The sequence below is a fragment of the Hyperolius riggenbachi genome, chromosome 8 (genome assembly GCF_040937935.1).
Source record: "Hyperolius riggenbachi isolate aHypRig1 chromosome 8, aHypRig1.pri, whole genome shotgun sequence".
Taxonomy (NCBI): Eukaryota; Metazoa; Chordata; class Amphibia; order Anura; family Hyperoliidae; genus Hyperolius; species Hyperolius riggenbachi.
This window is the reverse complement of record NC_090653.1, coordinates 63,699,757-63,717,578: the sequence shown is the minus strand read 5'-3', so window position 1 is coordinate 63,717,578 and position 17,822 is coordinate 63,699,757. Positions and strand designations below refer to the sequence as shown.

The 17,822-nt window shown below is 48.0% G+C and overlaps 1 protein-coding gene across 29 annotated transcripts in view; it reads left to right on the top strand.

Moving 5' to 3' along the window:
• Positions 1–17,822, top strand: part of LOC137528845 (leucine-rich repeat and fibronectin type III domain-containing protein 1-like protein) — a 688,143-nt gene that overhangs the window by 484,725 nt on the left and 185,596 nt on the right. Inside the window, exon 1 of one of the 29 annotated variants that reach the window (XM_068250514.1) lies at positions 6,094–6,146. The exons of 27 other annotated variants lie outside the window; for them this stretch is intronic. The gene's annotated coding sequence lies outside the window, so the exon portion shown is untranslated. Of the gene's footprint in view, positions 1–6,093; positions 6,147–17,822 lie in introns of those variants that run through there. One more of the 29 variants, XM_068250510.1, reaches the window with a different exon arrangement.

Below are 17,822 nucleotides of genomic sequence, written 5' to 3'. Positions count from 1 at the left end.
CTTTGGAGCCCAAGTCTAACAATATGTCTTCTACCTGCATGAGACATTTCGTGAGATTCAGACGTTGCTAACGGCCATTGCTGCGATTTATGTACGTCAGACTCGCCACCATTGAAATTGCCCAATAAACAGGTTTTGTGACCCTATGCTATGACCTCTTCGGCCTAGGACTGCATTGAACGCGACCCACGCATTGTGCGCATTCTGGACAACACCAATTACTGGGTTTATACCCTTCTGGATCCACGGTACAAACACAATGTTCCAAAACTGCTTGAAGAAAGAGCCAGACAGGTCAAAATGGAAGAATACCAGCAGGCCCTTGTGGAGACTTTAGAGAGGAGATTGACATCCTCCCCCTCCTCTAGCCAGTTGTACGCCGACAGACTGACTTCCGCAAACCCAGGACGACCAGGAGGGCAGCAAACACAAGCCGCAGCTAGTGCCCAAAAGGGAATGGTATCGGCAGTGTCCTTGGAGTGGGAAAATGTTCTGACACCCATGCAGCAGCACACAGAACAGCAAGCGTGCAGATCCACCTCCAACACCGATCGCCTGGAGAAGATGGTCAAGGACTACATGTCAGATGGCGTAGCTGTGTTGAACAATCCATCTGCACCCTTCAACTATTGGGTATCGAAGCTAGACACCTGGCACAAACTGATAATGTACGCAATAGAGGTGCTGGCTTGCCCGGCAGCCAGCGTTATGTCGGAACGCTGTTTCAGTGCTGCCGGAGGCATCGTCACAGATCGGCGGCGTATCCGCCTCTCCACAGAAAATGCAGACCGTCTGACTCAAATTAAAATGAATCAATCCTGGATTGGAAACGACTACGCAACACTCCCGGACCCCAACCAAGTAACATGAACAATGAACATCTGTGATGGGTTAGCGTTTCCGGTCCCTGTTTATTGAACCTCTCATCTGTATTACATTTATGACTGCATGGCGACAAAATGCAAATTGCTATCCGCACGCTTCTTGTCCTCATGCAAGGCCTGGGTTGTTGTGTCTCAAAGCGTGGCCTTCTCCTCCTGCGCCACCCTCCTCTTGTTCCATCACGTGTGCTGCTGCTGGGTTAGCGTTACCGGTCCCTTTTCCTGGAACCTCTTATATGTATTACATTTATGACTGCATGCCGACAAAAAGCATGTTACCTGTGCAAAGAAAACAGACATTTCCCGCATTTAAAAGACAGTTTTCCCTTTGAAACTTTAAAATCGATTTTCTCAAAAACTATAAGCTCTTTTTGCTAAATTTTTTTTTTCCTCTTGTACCCACTCCCAAGGTGCACATACCCTGTAAATTTGGGGTATGTAGCATGTAAGGAGGCTTTACAAAGCACAAAAGTTCGGGTCCCCATTGACTTCCATTATGTTCGGAGTTCGGGTCGAACACCCGAACATCGCGGCCATGTTCGGCCTGTTCGGCCCGAACCCGAACATCTAGATGTTCGCCCAACACTACTCTCCACCACCAGCATGAGCCGCCACATGCTATCCAAACATCCCACTCTGTGGGCAAACGCGGCAGGACAGGGTACCAGCAACACTGCCTCCCTTGGGTTCACCAGACTCACCACCAGACCCGCCTCAGCAGCAGCAGTAGCCCAGCCATTGCGTGGTTCACAACATTCACAAACATCAGACGACGCTGACACTGTCACTTTCCGGAGTAGTGCTCTTGAGGTCTCCCAGTGTTCATCAAACACAACAACCAACAGCCCTTCCGTGTGCAGCGCTACGGTTCAGTTGTCTGTGTCGGAGATGTTTGAGCGCAAGAGGAAATTGCCAGCAAATGACCCCCGGGCCGTGGCAGTAACAGCCAGCATAGCCAAGCTTCTGGCCTGCGAAATGCTGCCATATCGAGTGGTGGAGACAAACAGCTTCAAGGGCATGATGTCAGTGGCCATCCCACGTTACGTGGTTCCCAGCCGCTACCACTTTGCGCGCTCTGCAGTGCCTGAGTTGCATGAGTACGTGGTCAGCAAAATAACCCGAAGCTTGAAGAATGCCGTTGCCTGCAAGGTTCACCTCACCACTGACACTTGGACGAGTGCGTTCGGACAGGGTCGATACATCTCCCTTACCGCGCACTGGGTGAACCTTGTGGAGCCTGGCAGCGATTCCTCACCTGCTACGGCGCGGGTGTTGCCCACGCCGCAAACAGCTGCACCGCCGTCCCTCCCACTGGATAACAACAGCAGCACCTACCTCTCTGACTCCTTCTCCTCCAACGCATCTCAAAGCTGTACCTCATCCGGAAACGCTAACCCAGCAGCAGTAGGATCGTGGAAGCAGTGCAGCACAGCTGTTGGCATGCGTCAGCAAGCGTTGCTGAAGCTGATCTGCCTTGGGGATAAGCAGCACACAGGGGAGGAAATTTGGAAGGGAATAAAGGAACAGACGGATTTGTGGCTGGCACCGCTGGACTTGAAACCGGGCATGGTTGTGTGTGATAATGGGAGTAATCTCATTCGCGCTTTAAGGTTGGCTAAGCTGACACACATCCCTTGCCTGGCGCACGTGATGAAAGTAGTAGTTCAGCGGTTCCTGAGGACACACCCAGGCGTGGCCGATCTTCTGCTGAAGGTGCGTCGAGTGGCCAAACATTGTAGAAATTCCAGTACTGCTTCGGGGGCACTCGCCAAGATGCAGGAGCGCTTCAATCTCCCCCACCATCGCTTGCTGTGTGATGTCCCTACGCGCTGGAATTCTACGCTGCACATTCTAGCACGCTTTTGTGAGCAGAAGAGTGCAGTGGTCCAGTACATGACGGCGCAGTACCGAGGCGCATCCGGACAGCTGCCAAGCTTCTGTGGATCCGATTGGGCCAACATGTTGGACCTCTGCCAAATCCTCCAAAATTTTGAGCGATCCACGTTGCTTGTGAGCAGTGACAACTCTTCAGTCAGCATTACCATACCACTGCTGTGTTTACTGAAGAGGTCAATGTTGAAAATCAAGGAAACAGCTGTCATGATGCAACTGGGAGAATCTGAAGGAGAAAACGATCAGCGTGATGGTACCAACATCAGGCCATCCGCCTCAGGGAACGCTGGCCCCAGCAGCTATGACGAAGAAGAGGAGGAGGAACAGCTGGAGTTGGAGCAGGAATTTCATGCCACCACTGACGAGGGCCAGAGCGGTGCACGTTGGACTTCCACAATTCAGCGCGAATGGTCAGCAGAAGCAGACCAGGAGGAAGGTGACGACTATGATGCATCACAACAACTATCACAACGCTCACAAGAGGATGATGAGGATTCTGGTAGGACTCTTGCACACATGGCTCAATTCATGCTAGACTGCATTGAACGCGACCCACGCATTGTGCGCATTCTGGACAACACCAATTACTGGGTTTATACCCTTCTGGATCCACGGTACAAACACAATGTTCCAAAACTGCTTGAAGAAAGAGTCAGACAGGTCAAAATGGAAGAATACCAGCAGGCCCTTGTGGAGACTTTAGAGAGGAGATTGACATCCTCCCCCTCCTCTAGCCAGTTGTACGCCGACAGACTGACTTCCGCAAACCCAGGACGACCAGGAGGGCAGCAAACAACGCAAGCCGCAGCTAGTACCCAAAAGGGAATGGTATCGGCAGTGTCCTTGGAGTGGGAAAATTTTCTGACACCCATGCAGCAGCAGCCCACTGAACAGGAAGCGTGCAGATCCACCTCCAACACCGATCGCCTGGAGAAGATGGTCAAGGACTACATGTCAGATGACGTAGCTGAGTCGAACAATCCATCTGCACCCTTCAACTATTGGGTATCGAAGCTAGACACCTGGCACGAACTGGCAATGTACGCAATAGAGGTGCTGGCTTGCCCGGCAGCCAGCGTTATGTCGGAACGCTGTTTCAGTGCTGCCGGAGGCATCGTCACAGATCGGCGTATCCGCCTCTCCACAGAAAATGCAGACCGTCTGACTCAAATTAAAATGAATCAATCCTGGATTGGAAACGACTACGCAACACTCCAGGACCCCAACCAAGTAACATGACCAATGAACATCTGGGATGGTGTAGCGTTTCCGGTCCCTGTTTATTGAACCTCTCATCTGTATTACATTTATGACTGCATGGCGGCAAAAAGCATTGCTGCTATATCCGCACGCTTTTTGTCCTCATGCAAGGCCTGGGTTGTTGTGTCTCAAAAAGCATGGCCTTCTCCTCCCGCGCCTGCTCCTGTTCCATCACGTGTGCTGCTGCTGCTGCTGGGTTAGCGTTGCCGGTCCCTGTTTATGGAACCTCTTATCTTTATTACATTTATGACTGCATGGCGGTACAAAGCATGCTATCCGCACGCTTCTTGTCCTCATGCAAGGCCTGGGTTGTTGTGTCTCACAAAGCGTGGCCTTCTCCTCCTGCGCCTCCTCCTGTTCCATCACGTTTGCTGCTGCTGGGTTAGCGTTGCCGCGTGGTCCCTGTTTATTGAACCACTTATCTTTATTACATTTATGACTGCATGGCGGTACAAAGCATGCTATCCGCACGCTTCTTGTCCTCATGCAAGGCCTGGGTTGTTGTGTCTCACAAAGCGTGGCCTTCTCCTCCTGCGCCTCCTCCTGTTCCATCACGTCTGCTGCTGCTGGGTTAGCGTTGCCGCGTGGTCCCTGTTTATTGAACCACTTATCTTTATTACATTTATGACTGCATGGCGGTACCTCATGCAAGGCCTGGGTTGTTGTGTCTCACAAAGCGTGGCCTTCTCCTCCTGCGCCTCCTCCTGTTCCATCACGTCTGCTGCTGCTGGGTTAGCGTTGCCGCGTGGTCCCTGTTTATTGAACCACTTATCTTTATTACATTTATGACTGCATGGCGGTACCTCATGCAAGGCCTGGGTTGTTGTGTCTCACAAAGCGTGGCCTTCTCCTCCTGCACCTGCTCCTGTTCCATCACGTGTGCTGCTGCTGCTGCTGGGTTAGCGTTGCCGGTCCCTGTTTATGGAACCTCTTATCTTTATTACATTTATGACTGCATGGCAGTACAAAGCATGCTATCCGCACGCTTCTTGTCCTCATGCAAGGCCTGGGTTGTTGTGTCTCACAAAGCGTGGCCTTCTCCTCCTGCGCCTCCTCCTGTTCCATCACGTCTGCTGCTGCTGGGTTAGCGTTGCCGCGTGGTCCCTGTTTATTGAACCACTTATCTTTATTACATTTATGACTGCATGGCGGTACAAAGCATGCTATCCGCACGCTTCTTGTCCTCATGCAAGGCCTGGGTTGTTGTGTCTCACAAAGCGTGGCCTTCTCCTCCTGTTCCATCACGTGTGCTGCTGCTGGGTTAGCGTTACCGGTCCCTTTTCCTGGAACCTCTTATATGTATTACATTTATGACTGCATGCCGACAAAAAGCATGTTACCTGTGCAAAGAAAACAGACATTTCCCGCATTTAAAAGACAGTTTTCCCTTTGAAACTTTAAAATCGATTTTCTCAAAAACTATAACCTCTTTTTGCTAATTTTTTTTTCCTCTTGTACCCACTCCCAAGGTGCACATACCCTGTAAATTTGGGGTATGTAGCATGTAAGGAGGCTTTACAAAGCACAAAAGTTCGGGTCCCCATTGACTTCCATTATGTTCGGAGTTCGGGTCGAACACCCGAACATCGCGGCCATGTTCGGCCTGTTCGGCCCGAACCCGAACATCTAGATGTTCGCCCAACACTAATCCAGGGCACCCCAGAATAGATCCGGGGCACGTGCCACTGATGTTTGGGGATAGCCCTGGCAACACTAGGCAATGTATACCTCACATTCTGCAGACACAAAAAGCTTTTTTTGCTCATACATATACTCCAGTTTCTGGTCTGAGCTGCCCAAATCTTCCTTATAGTTGAATTGTTTGGCATTATTCATATTCCCCTGATGAAGTAGGCCATTGAAATACATCAGGACTTCTCATTAGCACAAGAGGTGGTTGTTCTGCAGAGCACCTCTTGATGTATTGATTTGTGTTTGCATTGTACACATTACTTTTGTTTCTTCTTTTTTTCGCCTCTGATCCGATTATTTGCCAATATACCTGATTTACTAATGCTGAACTGATTAATTTTCTCAATTCTTAATTTTCAGTGCTCTATCATCAGACTGACTGGAAAAAAAGAGATCCCATCGCTGGAATGCTGAGAGCAGGTGAGTGAAGCGGTGCCCCTCTAGGGAGCGGGAGACGGGGAGTGCGAAGAGGGGGACATTTGGGGAGGGGAGCTGCTTCTTGCCACCCTCGAATTCTTGCCACCCTGAAGCACATGATTCATGTTGCTTCATGGAAGAACCACCCCTGATGCATTGCGTCAGCAATATGATCACATCAGGTTTGGAATGGGACATTCACATTGGCACTTTGGCAGAATCAGTATAAGTATAAAGCTTGGGGCCCACTGGTATTCAGAAAATGATTAAGATAAAAAGGGGCCCTGTAACGGTCTTGTGTCGTAGCTCAGATGTCTGATTATGTGGTGATCTGCAGAATCACCAATAATGCAGACGCTATACCTGATTATGTGTGATCTGCAGAATCACCAATAATACCAGTATAGCAGACAAGGAGCTGAGTGTGTAGTGATTTGGTGCAACCGTAACTTTAATAGTTTAATGAGACCGGTGGGCGAGGGCCCACCGGTGAGTAGAATGGTCAGGCAGGCAAGGTACGGCAACAGAGAGGTAAGTATCGGTACAGAATCGTGAGGCAGGAGAGTAAACGGTAATCAGGCAGAGGTTCAGCAACAGGAAGGTACGTATCGATACAGAATCGTGAGACAAGAGAGTAATCGGTGATCAGGCAGAGGTTCGGCAACTAGGAGGCAGATAGGCAAAAGTACAGGATCAAAAAACAGGATCAGAGTCAGAGTAAAAGCTAAGAGTCATACACAGGAGATCAATATAATAAGCAATATCCTAGTCTAGGTGTGAAGTCCTTGGCATCAACACCTCGGAACTAGCCTAACAAATAAACAGCAACAAAGTAGCAATATCCTTGACTAGGTGTGAAATCCTTAGCATCAACACCTGGGATCTTGTCTAAGGTCTGAGCGCTAACACGCAAGTATTCATGACAACAGACAGCGTGTGAATGAAGCCCGGAGGCTTAAGAAGCAGAGGAAACCCCACTGGCACGCCCCCCTCCATCAGCCAATCCTGGGCACAGTGGGACTCCTATGACGTCAGCCGACCAGCAGGTCAGCTGACGGGTTTCCTTCCCGCATAAAGGTCCCGTCTGTGCGCGCCCGCTCGAGACGGCGACCCCCTGCACAATTGAACTTTCTGTCCTCGGCGCCCTAGACGCCGGACGGACGGATGGCCGCATGGAGGCAGCTGCGGCGGCGGTGCTGTTCGCAGAAGCTGCCTCGTATATTACAGTACACCCCCCCCCCAGGCGTGGACTCCGAACATGCACCCCCCGGCCTATCTGGATGTAACCTATGGAACTCCATCCTGAGTTCTTCGGCATGCATGCGAGAGAGTGGTACCCATAATCTCTCTTCAGGACCATACCCTCGCAAGTGGACCAGATACTGTAAAGATATACGTACTCGCCGAGAATCCAAAATCTTTTCTACTTCGTATTCCGATTCTCCATTAACCACCACAGGGGGGGGGGAGTGGCATCCACATACACGGCAGGTTTCAAAAGAGAAACGTGGAACGTCCTACCACCCCTGAAACTGGGGGGAAGCGACACCACGTAGGTAACATTATTTACTTTTTTAGAAATAGGATAGGGCCCTATGAATTTGGGACCCAATTTGACAGAGGGCTGCCTTAGGGACAAGTGTCGAGTGGAAATCCACACCAAATCTCCCGGTGCAAACTTCCATTCCACCGAACGTCTCTTGTCGGATTGCCTTTTCTGGACTAAAAAAGCCTTTGTTAAATTTTCTTCCACCTTTTTTCAGATGTTTCCCATAGTCTCTGACCAGTGTTCCAGGGCTGGAAATGGAGATGCCACCACTGGCAGAGGTGAAAACTTGGGTGACCTCCCCGTAACAATCTAAAATGGTGAGAACCCTGATGATGCAGACCTCAAGTTATTATGGGCGAACTCGGCATAGGGTAAGAACTTAACCCAATCGGTCAGGGCATCAGCCACATAACACCTGAGGAACTGATCAAGGGCCTGGTTCACCCTCTCGGTCTGACCGTTGGTTTGTGGGTGGTAGCCGGAGGAAAACGACAACTTCATCCCCATTTGAAGACAAAATGCTTTCCAGAAACGAGAAGTGAACTGGACTCCCCTATCTGACACCAGATCCTGGGGAATCCCATGCAGCCTGAAGATGTGGTGAACGAAGAGCTCTGCCAATTCCTGTGCAGAGGGGAGTCCGTTCAGGGGGATGAAGTGTGCCATCTTACTGAATCTGTCGACTACCACCCAAATGACCGTTTTACCCTCGGAGGTAGGTAGTTCGCCCACGAAATCGATGGACACATGGGTCCAAGGTTCCTCGGGCACTGGCAGAGGCTGTAAGGTGCCAGCAGGCGCTCGACTAGAAGCCTTGCTCCTGGCACAAACGGCACAGCTTCCCACGAACTCTTTGCAATCAGAAGTGATTGAGGGCCACCAAACACTCCGACCTAATAATTCTTGAGTGCGAGCCACTCCTGGGTGACCAGCATTTTTATGGGCATGAAATGCCTCCAAGTCCTTAAATCTTAACTGGAGAGGAACAAAAAGAACCCCCTCTAGTTTGCCTTCAGGAATTTCCTGTTGAAAAGGGCCCAGCTCTGATGCCCAATCCAACTCAACCTGTTTCCCAGAGGGTTCGATATGCTGCTCAATGGTCTCAACTACTTGGGCTTCATTAGCTGCAAGAGGGATCTGTTTTAGACAGTGGTCGTGACAGTATGGAGACCAGCTTATTAGCTGTCGGGTACTCCAATCGATGTCCGGGGAGTGCTTCTTTAACCACGGCATGCCCAGAATGACCGTGGATGTGGACATTTCTAACACTAGAAACTGCATTTGTTCCCTGTGCAGGGCCCCAATCTGGCAGAACAATACAGGCGTCTGAGTGATGGTGAGCCGCAATGGAGAGTCGTCAACAGCAGTAATCTTAATCTGCTCCCCTACAGGAATCAAAGGAAATCTAAATTGATTAGCAAATCTTGCAGACATGACATTTACCGCAGACCCAGAATCTAAAAATGCCTGAGTAGTGTGAACCTGACCCTCCCAGGTGATAGTACAGGGAAGCAAGACACGTTTATTACTTAGAGGTATATCAAGATCGCCTAGGGTAGTACCTCCAGCTACTCCTATGCGATAGAGTTTTCCGCCTTACTAGGGCAAGCCGAAACCATATGCCCCTTGTCGGCGCAATATAAGCATAACTTCTCTGCTCGCCTTCTGTTCTTCTCTACCTCTGAGAGCTTGGCCTGTCCAATTTGCATTGGCTCGTCAGGCTCGTCTGGTGGAGAGGAAGGCGTAGGAGCCGAGAAAGTACAGGAGGAAAAACTTCTTGAGGGCTTAGCCTGAGTTTGCTTTTGATAGTGAACTCGCCTCTTAATTTTGATGGCCAAGGAAATGGCCTCATCCAGAGTTTTGGGTTCTGGATGACCCAAAATAAGATTAGCCACAGCGTCGGATAATCCTGTAAAAAAACAGTCCAAGTGCGCGTACTGCCCCCACCTGGCTGATACTGCCCATCTCCTAAACTCGGCAGCATAAACCTTGACTGACCCTTGACCCTGCCTGAGGGTCCTTAACTTCCTTTCAGAAGTCACTGCCAAATCAGGATCGTCGTAAATTATGGCCATGACCTTAAATAACTCCTCCACTGAGGTCAAGGCCTCATGCCCCGTAGGGAGACTATATGCCCAGGACTGGAAATCTCCAGACAACAAAGTTTTAATAAAAGTGACCCTCTGACCCTCTGTACCTGAAGAAACGGGTTGTAATTCAAAATAGGATAAGCATCTATGCTTAAAATTACTAAAATCTGAGCGATGCCCCAAGAATTTCTCAGGTGGGGGCACCCTCGGCTCGATCACAGAAGGAGGTGACACTCGAGTGTTAGGGTCCAGTAAACGGTTGACAGACCCAGCTAGTTGTTCAATCTGAGTCTGTTGTGCGTTAACCGTTTTAATGAGTTCATTAACAGTGGTGGTTAACACGTCAACCTGTTGGCAGAGTGCCTCCATAACTTTACTGGTCTGTTGTTCTGTAACGGTCTTGTGCTCAGATGTCTGATTATGTGGTGATCTGCAGAATCACCAATAATGCAGACGCTATACCTGATTATGTGTGATCTGCAGAATCACCAATAATACCAGTATAGCAGACAAGGAGCTGAGTGTGTAGTGATTTGGTGCAACCGTAACTTTCATAGTTTAATGAGACCTCACCAGAGGGGCTAGTGAGGTATATCAGTACACTGACCGTGCACTAAGGTACAAGCTCCAGCAAGCTGGAGAAACAATACTGAAAAGGCTGAATCTCCCGAGAAGCGGGTGATTCAGAATGTACTGCAGCCAAGTGAACACCCGAGGAGCGGGTGACTCAGACTGTACTGCAGCCTAGGAGAAATAATAATAATGCAATAACAGATCACCTAAGAAGCAGGTGATTAAGGCTGTACTGCAGCCTAGCAGATCCGCTTCACCAGAGGAGCTGGTGGAGCTCACACCTCACCAGTGGCGAGGGCCCACCGGTGAGTAGAATGGTCAGGCAGGCAAGGTACGGCAACAGAGAGGTAAGTATCGGTACAGAATTGTAGGCAGGAGAGTAAACGGTAATCAGGCAGAGGTTCAGCAACAGGAAGGTACGTATTGATACAGAATCGTGAGACAAGAGAGTAATCGGTGATCAGGCAGAGGTTCGGCAACTAGGAGGCAGATAGGCAAAAGTACAGGATCAGAAAACAGGATCAGAGTCAGAGTAAAAGCTAAGAGTCATACACAGGAGATCAATATAATAAGCAATATCCTATTCTAGGTGTGAAGTCCTTGGCATCAACACCTCGGAACTAGCCTAACAAATAAACAGCAACAAAGTAGCAATATCCTAGACTAGGTGTGAAATCCTTAGCATCAACACCTGGGATCTAGTCTAAGGTCTGAGCGCTAACACGCAAGTATTCACGACAACAGACAGCGTGTGAATGAAGCCCGGAGGCTTAGGAAGCAGAGGAGACCCCACTGGCACGCCCTCCTCCATCAGCCAATCCTGGGCGCCGTGGGACTCCTCTGACGTCAGCCGACCAGCAGGTCAGCTGACGGGCTTCCTTCCCGCATAAAGGTCCCGTCTGTGCGTGCGCCCGTGCGAGACGGCGACCCCCTGCACAATTGAACGTTCCGTCTTCGGCGTCCTAGACGCCGGACGGACGGATGGCCGCATGGAGGCAGCTGCGGCGGTGGTGCAGGCCCTAGGCAAGACAGCAGTTTTTTGCCAACTGCTGATGGTCAGCTGGCTTTTTTAGTAAGATTTGGTGGGACCTAGCATCCACTAGGCCCCTAGACTCTTTCCAGGCCCTAGGCAACTGCCTAGGCTTGCCTTGTGGATGATCCGGCTCTGCTGGCAGTCCTTGCCAATATCCAGTGATTAACAGCGCACTGCAATAGTGGAACCCCATGGGGGCCGTTCCAATTTCCAATTGCAGCATAGCGATCTCAGATTGATTGCAAAGCGCTGCATGCAATCAAGAGATAACATTAATGGCTGCAGAGCTAAATCGTTATTGTGAATTGTGTTTAAAATCGAGTAACTTCTGTGATTTGGAAATTACTCCTGTCTTCCTCTAACCACGCTGGCTGCCTCTTCTCATTGACCTGACGCATGTTATTGCGTAATAAAAAAGAAAACATAGACTACAACTACTGATGAGCACAAATTACGCATCGTCATTTGCAATTACACATCCTAATGTGAAATATAGGGGAAAATCGTAATTAATTTCGTATGTGATTGTAATATTTTGTCATTTCACGTAATTTTTTACATAATTTCGTGGCATTTTGTGCCGACTTTAGTGGTTGATAACAAAGCCCTACCAAAATTTACAAGTAAAAAATAATTATGTAAAAAGACTTTGTAGGCCTTGATTTTCAAAATGCAAAGAAAAATGATTTTTGAACTGTCATTTTTCTGAGTTTAAAAACCATTTTCTTTGCATATTTAAAATCGATTTTCTCAAAAACAACAAGGTCTTTTAAAAGAAAATTATTATTTTTTGACTTGTACCCACTATGCTCCCTAACATATGTAGCAATTCTGGTGTCAATCGCATGTATGGGGGCTAAAGTCGGCACAAAATTATTCAAAAATTTTACACAAAATTTTACACAAAAGTTTACGCAAAATTACGAATGACCATACAAAATCAATTGAATTTACAAAGCGTAATTACGTATAGGCGTAATTGAGAAAATGTATGCAAAATTTTTTCTAATCGTAATTAGCTGATTGCGATCATCGCTAACTACAACAGATGACCCACACTTTCCTGTAATCTGATTACCAAAGCTTTAAATTAAATCATAAGGGCAAGGCTAATAAGTCTGTAACGTCCAATCCAATCTCTGGTCTCACATCTAGCATGTTAACAATCATACACTTGTAGCACAAGCTAGGCCAAGGCATTTTTTGAGATAATTTTGTCAGATTACATAACCTATTTCATACACATGTAAATGCAGCTAATGGGAGTAATTTCGCATAATAGCCATCTGTGTGGAGTTTGTGTATTATTTCTTTGTAGGCATGGGTTTCTTTCAGGCACACCAATTTTCTCTCATATACGACAAACGAGGTGGGGATAATTGTACCAGAGCCTCCGGTGCTTTCATCTGGGCAATAGCCCTGGGCACCAAGCTACGTAGGGTGCGCATGTCAGAGATTAGAGAAATCACATTTTTTAAAACAATAAAGTTCTAAAATGCGAGGGGTCTTAAAGGATACATGAGCTGAAAAAAATCTACTGCTGATTTACTTACCTGCAGGCCCTAGAAGCCTCTGTATACAGCAGTTCCGCAGTCCTCGGCCATGGGATCATGACTGTGAACAGCACATGTGTGCGATCGCGCATGCGCAGAAGTCGGGCGGCTGCCACTACGGAGGTGACCCCAGAAGAGTGGTACATGGCGGAATTGCTGCAAGGCTCCTAGGGGCTGGAGGAAAACCCAGGTAAGTAGAACAACAGTACATTTTTTTAGCTCATGTATCCTTTAAATAGTACCTGAGTGGTGAACCTCATGTCAAAAGTTAAATACTTACCTAAGTAGAGTAAAGCCTTGTATGGTTGCGTTTTTGCAATGCATTCGCATTTTTGCTTGCATTTTTCAATGTGCTCGCATTTTTCTTGTGATTTGCTAAAAGTGCTTCAACAAAAGAAGTTGCCAGGTCTACTGGGATTTGACCTAAAAAAACCCTCTCAAAGCAATCAGGGCTGGCGCTCCCATAGAGGCAAAGAGGGCAATTGCCCCGGAGCCCCCAACCTCTGCAGACGCCCCGCGCCGCCGGCCCTGCTAAACGCTGCCTGCTCCCCCGCTCGCTCTGCTCCCCGGGGCCCTTGCTAACAAGCTGCAGCAGCAATTACTCACCTCTTTAGGCGGACGGCACAGTCCGTACACTCGTGCCATGTTGTCCACCACCTCCTCTATGACCCGGCGCGTGTTTACATATAACGCGCGCCGGATCATAGAGGAGGACACCATGGCAAGAGTGCCCGGACTGTGCAGAGGCCCCCTCCATTCAATTTGCTTCAGGGCCCCGGAGCCCCTTAAGCCAGCCCTGAAAGCAATCACACCGCATCGAGTTTTCGTATGTGATTTTTCACACGCAGTGCTTAAAAAGCGCTACAGTCACTGCAATTGCGATTTTCTAAAATTACAATGCACTGCCGTGTACAGTTCATTACGATTTTCATTATAATTAAAAAGGCTTTGCAATTGAAAAAATGCAGCCACTGTGTACGGCTTTTCCCCCAGATAAAATGTAGCCCAGACTGCGGTGGAGTCCTGGTATCATGTGCCCCGCAGGGGAGCCAGTTATAGATAATAATAACTGTTTGATTTCAGATGTAAATACCAGGCTGTGAATCAGGTTAGCCTCACCCATACATCACTGCATTGCAGCAGTTATTCCTGTATTGTTGTCGCCACTATTAGTACTGTGCAAACTTTTATTGTAAGGACAGCAGGGGGGGCCTAGTTGTGGGAGTTGATGGACTGACTGTTGGTTTAATCAGTGCAGTTCCCACTGCGAGCTGTCGCTGTCCTTGGTGCTGAAATCATGTAATGTACTTTGTGTAGCAGGACTAGCAGCCAGCTACCGCTGCTTGTGAGACAGGAAGGGAGGGGGAAAGCTGCGGACGGATGTTCACGAGTTAAATCTGTTTGTTACAATAAAAGTTTTATTTTTTTCTCCCTTTCTTTATCTGGGCCAGAGATCCCCGAGGGAGAGCTGCCAGTTCGCAGGGTACGAGTGGGCGGAATATGGAATGCCTCTATATGTACAGGTCGGGAGTGGCGGCGGGTGACAAGCCAATGGCAGTACTAATGCTTCGCTTAAAGAGGAACTGTCGCGAAAGTCTTAAAATTTAAAACAAATACATTTAAGAAGTAGAGATGGCCCTAACGGTTCGCCGGCGAACGGTTCCCGGCGAACTTTGGTGGTTCGTGTTCGCCAGGGAACGCAAACTTTTCCGGATTCACCCCCGTAGTGCATCATGAGGGTCAACTTTGACCCTCTACATCACAATCAGCTGGCACATTGTAGCCAATTATGCTACACTCCCTCCTGGAGCCCCACCCCCCCTTATAAAAGGCAGGCAGCATCAGGCATTGGACGCACTTGTGTGCCTGCAGTAATTAGAGAAGGGATAGCTGCTGCAGACTCTCATAGGGAAAGCTTAGTTAGGCTCTTGTAGGCTTGTTAGCTTGCTCCTGGCTGATTGGTATTGCTGAAAAAGTACCCCTCAACAGCTCTTTTGAGAGTTAATCTTGTTCTAGTGATCTATTTTTTTTTGTTTTTGTGTGTGTCCCACTGACACTTGTGTTGCATAGACAGCCTTGGTAATTCCTACTGTGTGTGCCACTGCCAGGCCCAGCACATTCAGTGACTACTACCTGTGTGTGTGACAGGTGCACATTGTAATACCCATCACTACATATACCTACTACCTGTTGTTCACTTCAGTGCACCCACCTACCTACGTGAGTGCACGCAGTGTCACTGTGCCTGTCCGGTACCTGTCTGTGTGTGACAGGTGCACATTATAATACCCATCACTGCATATACCTACCCGACAGTCACTGTTGTTCTATCATTGAGCTACCACAGCCCGGAGATCATATGGGCTTGAAAAACGCCATGGCCTGCACTCTGGCCATGGTGCGCACCAGTCCAGCACGGCCGTCACTACATGAACAGTTGTTTGCGGTGCGTTACACAGTGAGTTTGGTGTGTCAGTGTGAAGACAGTACTCTAATTACACTCCCTGATTGATGTATACACATGCAAGTTGTTTTAAAGCACTTTAGGCCTGCAATTTAGCATTCAATGTGATTTCTGCCCTTAAAACGCTGCTTTGCGTCAAATCCAGATTTTTCCCTGGGACTTTTGGAGTCTATTCCACTCCTCCATGCCCCCCTCCAGGTCTTCAACCCCTTGAAACATATTTTCCATCACTTTTCTGTGTTACTTTAGAGAAAGGAATTTATATTGATGAAAAAAGAGGAACTAGAATGCCAGATCATAACACTTGTCAGCCTTCCCTATTGCTGCCTATGATATACTGCTTATTGTATGAAGACTGCTAATGTGGAATTGAAGAAACTATTTTTAATATATTTTGTCACTTTGTGTGTTAAATAAAGTTTTCTAAAGTGCCTTTTGTACTGTAAGATTGCATTCTAGTTCCTCTTTTTTCGCCAATATAAAGTCCTTTCTCTAAAGTAACACAAGTGTATACAGACAAGGTGGACTGCCTCAAACAAGGACTGTGTTTTTGATCCTTCACTGTATAAAGGATTGTACCCGATTATATATTTATAGCCATCACTTTTCTGGCCAGCATAAGTGTTTCTAGTTTTCAAAGATCGCCTCCCCATTGAAGTCTATTGCGGTTCGCGAAAGTTCGCATGAAGCGAACTTTTGCGGAAGTTCGCAAACCCGGTTCGTGAACCGAAAATCGGAGGTTCAGCCATCTCTACTTAAGAAGCTCATTTCTTCCAGAGTAAAATGAGCCATAAATTACTTCTCTCCTATGTTGCTGTCACTTACAGTAAGTATTAGAAATCTGGCATTACTGACAGGTTTTGGGCTAGTCCATCTCTCCATAGGGGATTCTCAGCATGGCCTTTATTCTTTGTAAAGACTCTCCATGAAAAGGATTCATACAAAGATGCTGGCCAGCCTCCCTGCTTGCTGCACACTTTTTTTTGGCAGTTTGACGGATCAACTGCCATTCACTAAGTGCTTTTAAAAATAAATAAAACCCTGAACCCCCCCCCCCCCCCCCCCCCCATGAGAAGATGGCTTAGTACAAAATCTGTTGGTAATGTCAAATTTCTACTACTTACTGTATGGGCCCGTTTCCACTAGAGCAGGGGTGTCAAACTCAAATACATAAGGGGCCAAAATTGTACACTGAGACCTAGTCGCGGGCCAACCTCAATGTCCAGTGGCCATCTCCCTTCCCGATAAAGTTCCCAGGTATCTAATGGCCCCCTTCCAACCCTTATACAGTACCCTGGTGTCTAGTGGTCCTCCCTCTCCTATAGAGTTCCCTGGTGTCTAGAGGCCCCACCCTTCCCTATATAGTTTGCTGGTGTCTAGAGGCCCCCACCCCCCTATACAATTCCCTGGTGTTTAGTGCTTTCACCCTACTTCCCCCATATGGCTTCCCTGGTGTTCTAGGACTTCATCTCCAATATAGCTTACTTGATGGTCTAGAGAGGGCCAAACATAATGCAAAGTTGGGAAACCCCTCGAGGGCCAAATTTAATGGCTCTGAGGGCCAGATTTGGCCTGCAGGCCGGAGTTTGACATATATGCACTAGAGCGAATCTGCATGTGTTTCCTGCATGCAGATTTGCATAGACAATACAAGTGGATGGGACTGTTTCCACTTCTCAGGATTTCTGAGCGTTTTTCAGTGCACGGCAGAGCCATCAGAATTCGCATACAATGTATTTAATGGGAAATTCACATGCGGTTTTGGTATGCAAATTTTCATGCGAATTCACATACGATTTCGCATAGAAACAATGGAAAAGCACACAGGCACTGCCATGGTTAAATTCGCATACATTGTCATCCATGCAAAATTGTATATGAATTTGCATGAAAATTCGCATACAACCGCTTGCAAAATTTGCATCGATAAGTATAATATTCATTGTTCTATGTCAGTGCTGTCCAACTTCATGGGCATGGAGGGCCATTTTTTTTTCAGACCCCAGGTTGGAGGGCCGAAGGTTCTTGCTAGAGCCGCAGCCCCCCCCCCCCCCCCCCCCCCGGAAAAAATGCAATTAAAGGATAATTAGATTGGCAGCACTTTTCACAAAATGCAATTTAAAATAATGGTGAAGTTGCGTAGCGCGCCAGAAAACACGAGGGTTCCATTGAGCGGCGCGCGTAAAAATGGGTGTGGCCATGGACCAGAATGCGGGTGTGGCCACGGGTGGAGACAAATTTACATGAACTTAGCAATGTGGGACATTAGATTAGGACAGTGGTGGTGAACCTTTTGGAGGCCGAGTGTCCAAACTGCAACCCAAAAGTCACTTATCTATCGCAAAGTGGCAACAGCAATTTAAACTACATACAAACGTTTTAACTCATACATGAACATTATGGAAAATCCAAGTTGA